Source organism: Adiantum capillus-veneris, chromosome 9 (genome assembly GCF_014529385.1).
Source record: "Adiantum capillus-veneris isolate H3 chromosome 9, ASM1452938v2, whole genome shotgun sequence".
Lineage (NCBI taxonomy): Eukaryota > Viridiplantae > Streptophyta > Polypodiopsida > Polypodiales > Pteridaceae > Adiantum > Adiantum capillus-veneris.
In genome coordinates this window covers 43223198-43229851 of record NC_140939.1, presented here as the reverse complement: position 1 = coordinate 43229851, position 6654 = coordinate 43223198, and the positions used below count along the sequence as shown (strand labels likewise).

Here is a 6654-nt window from a genome sequence, read left to right as displayed (position 1 = left end):
AGGTCAGCCCTAATTTGCCTAAGATCAAAGGACTTTTTGACACTAACTTTTGGGAGTCTTTAATGAAGCTAACCCTAAGGTCTTTTAAGCTCTATTAGATGCACGTTGCTCTTTGATAGGCTACCTCCTTTTGGACCCTTATTGAGATGTAACCATCTCTCCTCTTGGTCCCTTGCTACAGTAAATCTAGAAGAACTTATTGCACATTGCTCTTTGGTAGACCGTCTCCTTTTGGACCCTTATTGAGATGCAACCATTTCTCCTTTTGGTCCCTTGTTGAGATAGGTCTAGAAGCACATATTTGTATCCTAACTCTTGTTTCCCTTTTATCTTCCCATATTAAATTATCAATTTAATATGAGAAAATCATTTGGTAAAGTTAGACATTATATTTTATGACAACAAATACCACCAAGATCATGGCAGCTCGACAATGGGAATCAGAAGTAGCTTGCAAGGCCAAGCAGACTGAAAAGCTTGAACTTTTGGGATCTCTCAATAATGCATTTGCTAGATTCTTGGATGTATTGAAAAATTTCAAAAAATATTGATGTAATGATCTCTTTGTAGTGTATGCTTTGCGCAGTGAAATATTTTGATATCTGATGCTGATGAAAAGAGATTTTTTTTTTGTTTTTCTTCTATGCTTGAGCTTTGTTGTCCCTATTTGCTGTTCTTTTAATGCAAATAACCATGTGTATCAGTGTCTTATTCCGATTGAGTTGGAAAAGTGACATATACTCCCGTTTCAGGCTATGGAGGATGAGGTGGTGGTTCTTGCTTGCTTCTTTGCATTAATTATTGGTGCAAATCATAGCTATAGAGCTTGCAGAGTATGATGATGCTAGCATGGTTGACTATACATACCAAGCTCATGTTCTTACTTGTTTCATTGGTCAAGTAATCTCAGCTAGAGCAGCTCGCACAAGGAGGAGAAGGCATGATAATAGAGCATGTTGGGCATATTCTAGCCACACACATTCATAGAGCAGTGCTTGAATGGTAGCTACTCCCACAAGATATTTAGAGCAGGCTTTGGGTAAGTAGAGACACCTTCAATTTCTTGATAGCATGGTTAGCTCCAAAGATGCAACACTCTGATACAAATTTTTGCAAGGCAAACCCCATTGACAAAAGAGTACGTAGCTTTACATCGCTTGGCTTCAAGGGCAAATCTCCAAATTATTGCAGACACGTACTCAATTTTCACAGCCGCAGCACAAGAGATAGTCATCCAATTTTGCGATGCAGTGTCTTCTTCTGGTCTACATGATCTTTTTGTCAAATGGCCTTTGACTGACAGAATGAAAAGCCTCACCAAGGATTTCGAGGCGATCCATAGTATTCCTTTTGTGATAGGTGCAATGGATGACAGTCATGTGGCAAACATTACCCCTCGAGCCAATCATGAGGACTACTTCAATAGAAAGTGATCCCACTCAATTATATTGCAGATGACAGTGGCTGCTACAAATTGTGTTGTTTGGGACAACACAGCGTGGACAGGGTCCATTCATGATTAGAATGTATTTCAATGTAGTCAGCTAGGTCAGAAATGTAAAGCAGGATACTTGGGAAATTATTGTCTTTTGGGGGATTGTGCGTACCCAGAAAGATTCTAGATGCTTCCACCTTTCAAAGGCAGCAAAGAAGGCTTATCTTCCGAGCGGTACTTTTGGAGTTACATCCAATCTAGTTCAAGAATGCCTGTGGAGCGCGCATTTGGAATGCTCAAGGCTTGGTTCAAAATCCTTCTAAAAGAACTATGACATGCTTTTGCAAAACGTGTCGAAGATGATCCGAATATGCTTGGTCCTTTATAAAATGTGTTACGTGTATTGTTCACGCAGATTGATTTGATGAAGGGTGGATTTGAGAAGCCCATGGCGAGTTGCAATGGGCAGAAGTTCAGTTGGATGCCACAAGCTTAGATACAATAGTTTGTAGCGGATTCAATGATTCTCTTGCAGAAGTCTTGCTTGATGAACTCTGACCCTTCACAAGCAATATAGAGGGCACAAAATGGAGGCAATGTTCCTTCCGATGTTGTAGTCAATGGGACACATAGACGAGATAATATTTCTAGAGTGATATTTAAGGGGAGAGAGCGAAGAAATGCAGTGTGGTTTTTGGAGACAAAGATTCTACTGATGAGAGTTTTGAGAGCGAGTAGCTCAATTATCTTTTATGTGTTGGAGCAAATAGCTTCTATGTATTGGAGAGTCAAAGCTTGAATTTTATGTTGTTAATGCAATTCTGTTACTTAGGATCCCTTGCTAAGAAACAATGGTTGTCTTGTAGGTCATCAAGTGAAGGGGCGATTGCCCTGTGTGCATGCCTACAAGGAAAAGGGGGAAAATAAGAAGAGGAGGAGAGCACAATGTTAGGACAACGGCAAGGCCAGACTAGACAAGGGCAAGGCCGGGCTAGGCAGTGTGGAAAGGGAGTTCAACTAGAGCAAAGGGCTAGGAGCCATGCTTTATAGTGGGTGGTTTGGAGGTGGACTCGTAGGTTCTAGTTCCCCTCGTCTAACATTGGTATCAGGCACGTAGCATGAGCATGCTTAAGCTCATATCGATTTGCAATGGTGAGCTCGAAACGGCCCTTGGCCGACTGTCCGTGACTCCCTTTTGAGCCATGCATGCGAGCATAATTCAAGGCCGTGATGTTGGGATGGTGATGGTTTGAATCCGCAGTTCCCTTTTGAGCTATGCATGCGGGTGGTCGGGCCAACATGTCTGTCGGGTCGAAGCGGCCTGGGGCCGATCGACTGTCCTTCCATGTCCTCGGTCTTGCATGCCGTGCATGCCGCGTTGCTCATGGCGCTGCGAGGGGATGACCCCTTGGAAGACTACCTGTGTGTGCGGCCCCTGTCTGTGTGGCCCCTTGGGCGCCCATCGTGAAAAAGCAAGATGAAAAGAAAACAAAAAAAAAAACCTTACCCTGCAGATTTCATGGCGATCTACGCCGAGGCAAACACAGCAAGGGGGGGCGATCTGGACCTTGAGAGCAAAGGCAAGATAAATGAATGTTGCTCCCCTCCCTCCTGCGAACCCAATGATGCCGAGCATAGCCCATTTGGTTTAGGTTTGCCACGGGTTCCCTTTGTGTGCAAGAAGCCGCTCCCACGGCCCTGCATGCTCGTTGTTCCCGGCCTCGACTGCTAAGGGCTCCTGCCCACGGCCTCTTGAGCCCGCCATGGAAACTCTCGTGAAAGAGAGAGAGAGAGAGAGAGAGAGAGAGAGAGAGAGAGAGAGAGAGAGAGAGAGAGAGAGAGAGAGAGAGAGAGAGAGAGAGAGAGAGAGAGAGAGAGAGAGAGAGAACATGCGAGAGAGGGAGCATCCTGCCTCATCTACGATCGAGAGAGAGAGAGAGAGAGAGAGAGAGAGGCCAAAGAGAGAGACCAAAGAGAGAGAGTCCTTCCCCTTCCTCCATATCGCTCACCTCCCTCCCTGAGCTCTGATACCAGTCTAAGAGCTAGGGTTTCTAGACCATAGGATCCTCCTCCCAACCCCCCATTATATACGCGGGCTCCTAGCCCCTTGCCCTAGATGGATCCCCTGTCCACACTATCCTCTGATACCAATGTTAGATAAGGGGAACTAGAACTTAGGAGTCCACCTCCCAACCACCCACTATATAGCATGGCTCCTAGCCCTTTTCCCTAGTTGGACTCCCTTTCCACACTGCCTAGCCCAGCCTTGCCCTTGTATAGTCCGGCCTTGCCGTTGTCCTGACATTAGTCCCCCCTTAAGAAGAGTTTTTGTCCTCGAAAACAAAAGTGGGAAACTTCTTCTTAAGAACACTAATGTTTTCCCAAGTGGCACCTTCCTCAGGTCGATCTTTCCACTTGATTAAGGCTTGTTGACATACATGATGACGTGTACGTAACTCATGATAATCGAGAACACGTTCAGGTTCATGCAGTAAGGTAGGAAGTTCAATGAAATCTACCAAAATCTGTTGGTCAATGATATTGTCATCCCCATGTAACCGCTTAAGTAAACGGCTTAAACACCATTTTAGATGAAATGGGAAAATCCCACAACTTTGGGACTAATTTCAACGCCTATGGATTCCTATTTCCCATTAAATTTGGAAAATTTTCATTTAATTTGGGAATATGACAAAGAGATAGATTCTCAAGAAAATGGTGGTGTTGAGAAACACCTTTTAAAATTTTTATTTTTATGTGGGTGTTTCAAAACACTTCATAAAAGAGATAGATTCTCAAGAAAATGGTGGTGTTGAGAAACACCTTTTAAAATTTTTATTTTTATGTGGGTGTTTCAAAACACTTCATAAAAGAGATAGATTCCCAAGAAAATGGTGGTGTTGAGAAACACCTTTTAGAATTTTTATTTTTATGTGGGTGTTTAAAAATACTTCATAAAATCATACATAAGCTGGGGAAATAAAACAATGAGCAAGATATGAAATGCTATTCAATTTCTCCTATTAAGCTAGCCTGTGCCTTCTCCATGACATTTGATGGGATCTTGATTGTTTCCGCAATTCTTCCACCCCTTGGAGTCCATGACCATACAATTGTATCAACACACTCCCAGCGCTTTGGGTCAGCAAGATTGCAGCACCAACTCTTTTTCCAACAATCCTCATATTGTTCTTGGATTGTGGGATTTCATTTTCGTTGTTTTGGTGCCCAATACTGAATCAGAACTTTCTTGTAGTTAGGAGATGATTTGTCTACATCAACGTTTGACTCTACCACTCCTAGCCATATCGGATATTCAGGATCTGCGGGTCTCACAAGAACAAGATCCCCTTTTCTTACATCAATTTGAGGCCTAAAGGCCTCTTGTGGCGTTGCACTTTGAGGACCAACATAGTGATCATTCAATTCTTCATATCCTTGAAACTCATCTCTGTCTTCCTCTATCTCTTGCATTCTATGACTCCCTACAGTCTTTGGCCAAAATGTTGTATATTCACCAATGTGTTTATTGGTTGGTTGTTCAAGTTCATTGATTATGTTTTGCCAATAGGTGATAACAGGCTCCGTGTATTTTGTGGAGTCATGGTCCTTTCCCTTTAATAGAGAACATCTTTTCCAAAATTCAAGATATGACTTAATCCGTTGAATAACAAGCGGACTATCTCTCACATAGTCTGCTATAGGTACCACATCTAGACAGCCTGTTGGTAGTTTTGGTTTTCCCTGGTCATCTTTTTTCCACAACTCAATTCCCGACTCCTTTGGCATCCAATCGGGTGATTTGGGATGAATTTTGTACTGCATTACTGGGACTTCACCTTGCATATAGAAACGAAATTGAAGTGGCTTAGAGTGTCCGACTAGAGTATCTTGTCCGTCACACATGTACCCTTGCACAAAGGATTTTAAGTCGGGAACTTGTGTCATCAAAAATGGTGCTGGAGTTGAGCTTTCACATTTTTGAAAATGTTCCATCAGATGTGGAAAAGTGAATGTCATTCCTGTTCGCAATCTTTCTGAGAACCTACTAAACATTGCATCTATGTCCTCATGTGTATGACCCACCATTAAGAATCCCAAATGCACGGTTTTGAAAACTCCTTTTTCTACTAACAAGGATAAGTATGCAAACAAATATCGATTTTTATTCTCTCCTGCACAATTATCTAGCTGTAGCAAAAGATTCTCAGGCAATTTTTGAAATACAGGAGTGGATATGGTATCCACAGTACATTGAGAGGAAGTTGATTGTATGTGTACAATCTCTTCATTACATCCCTGGATGGCCAACGGTGGTGTCATTGTTGATGCATTCCTCTCACGCTCTTGCTTCATTTTGTTTTGGAGCTCTAGAGCTCTCCTTGAGTTCAATGCATTGAATAACGTTACATTGCTGCGTGGCATACCATCATGGCATAAATCTCCTTGTCCATGTTTTCTGTTCTTTCCAGATTCTGTAAGCATAATGCAATGGAACCAATTGTAGCATTGGGATCTGAAAGCCATAGACCATTAAGTGAGAAGTGACCATACATTCCATGACCATGTCCATGTGTTATCATACCTGTTAATGATACTTGCAATTGATATGCATTCGCATAATCTTTTGAGTTCACACGCAACCTAGGTATTGCTGTCTTTTTTTGATCCATTTTATCATGTATAATGCATAAATACTTATCCTTTTGCAACTGGGAGAACTTACGCCAGGTGTAGTACACATTCCTACAACTTTGTTGTTGCAACATGTGAATTCGACGTTCATCCTTCAAACGTGAAATCATCTCATCATCCTTTGTTGACTCTAGCTGAGACTTTATCCGACTACACACAACACATTTGGAGAACTCGCTTGTTTTTTACAATGTCACATTAGCAAACTCTGTATTCCAAATCCTATTGAATGTCGTGCTAGACATTGGCTTGAGACTCATACTGTCAAGTGTTTTATTGACATCATGTAAAATGTCTACTTGCTTGTACATGTTTGGTATTGCAAGCAAAGTTTCCCTAGTACCATCTTCCATGGTTCTACTCTTATGTGGCATTCTCTCCGAGTTTTCATCAACAAAAGAGCACATCAATGCCCTTCCCATTTCTGTATGGTCTCTTCCTTTTCTCATGACACCATCATTACCATGCACTGAGCGTCTAACCCCATTCTCAAAATGTTCACGGTAACGATAAAATGAAGTTTT

At 42.2% G+C, this 6654-nt stretch overlaps 1 pseudogene; it reads left to right on the top strand.

Moving 5' to 3' along the window:
- The first annotated feature begins 395 nt into the window (after nucleotides 1-395).
- LOC147450417 (uncharacterized) lies at nucleotides 396-2173 on the top strand (annotated as a pseudogene).
- The last annotated feature ends 4481 nt before the right edge of the window (nucleotides 2174-6654 follow it).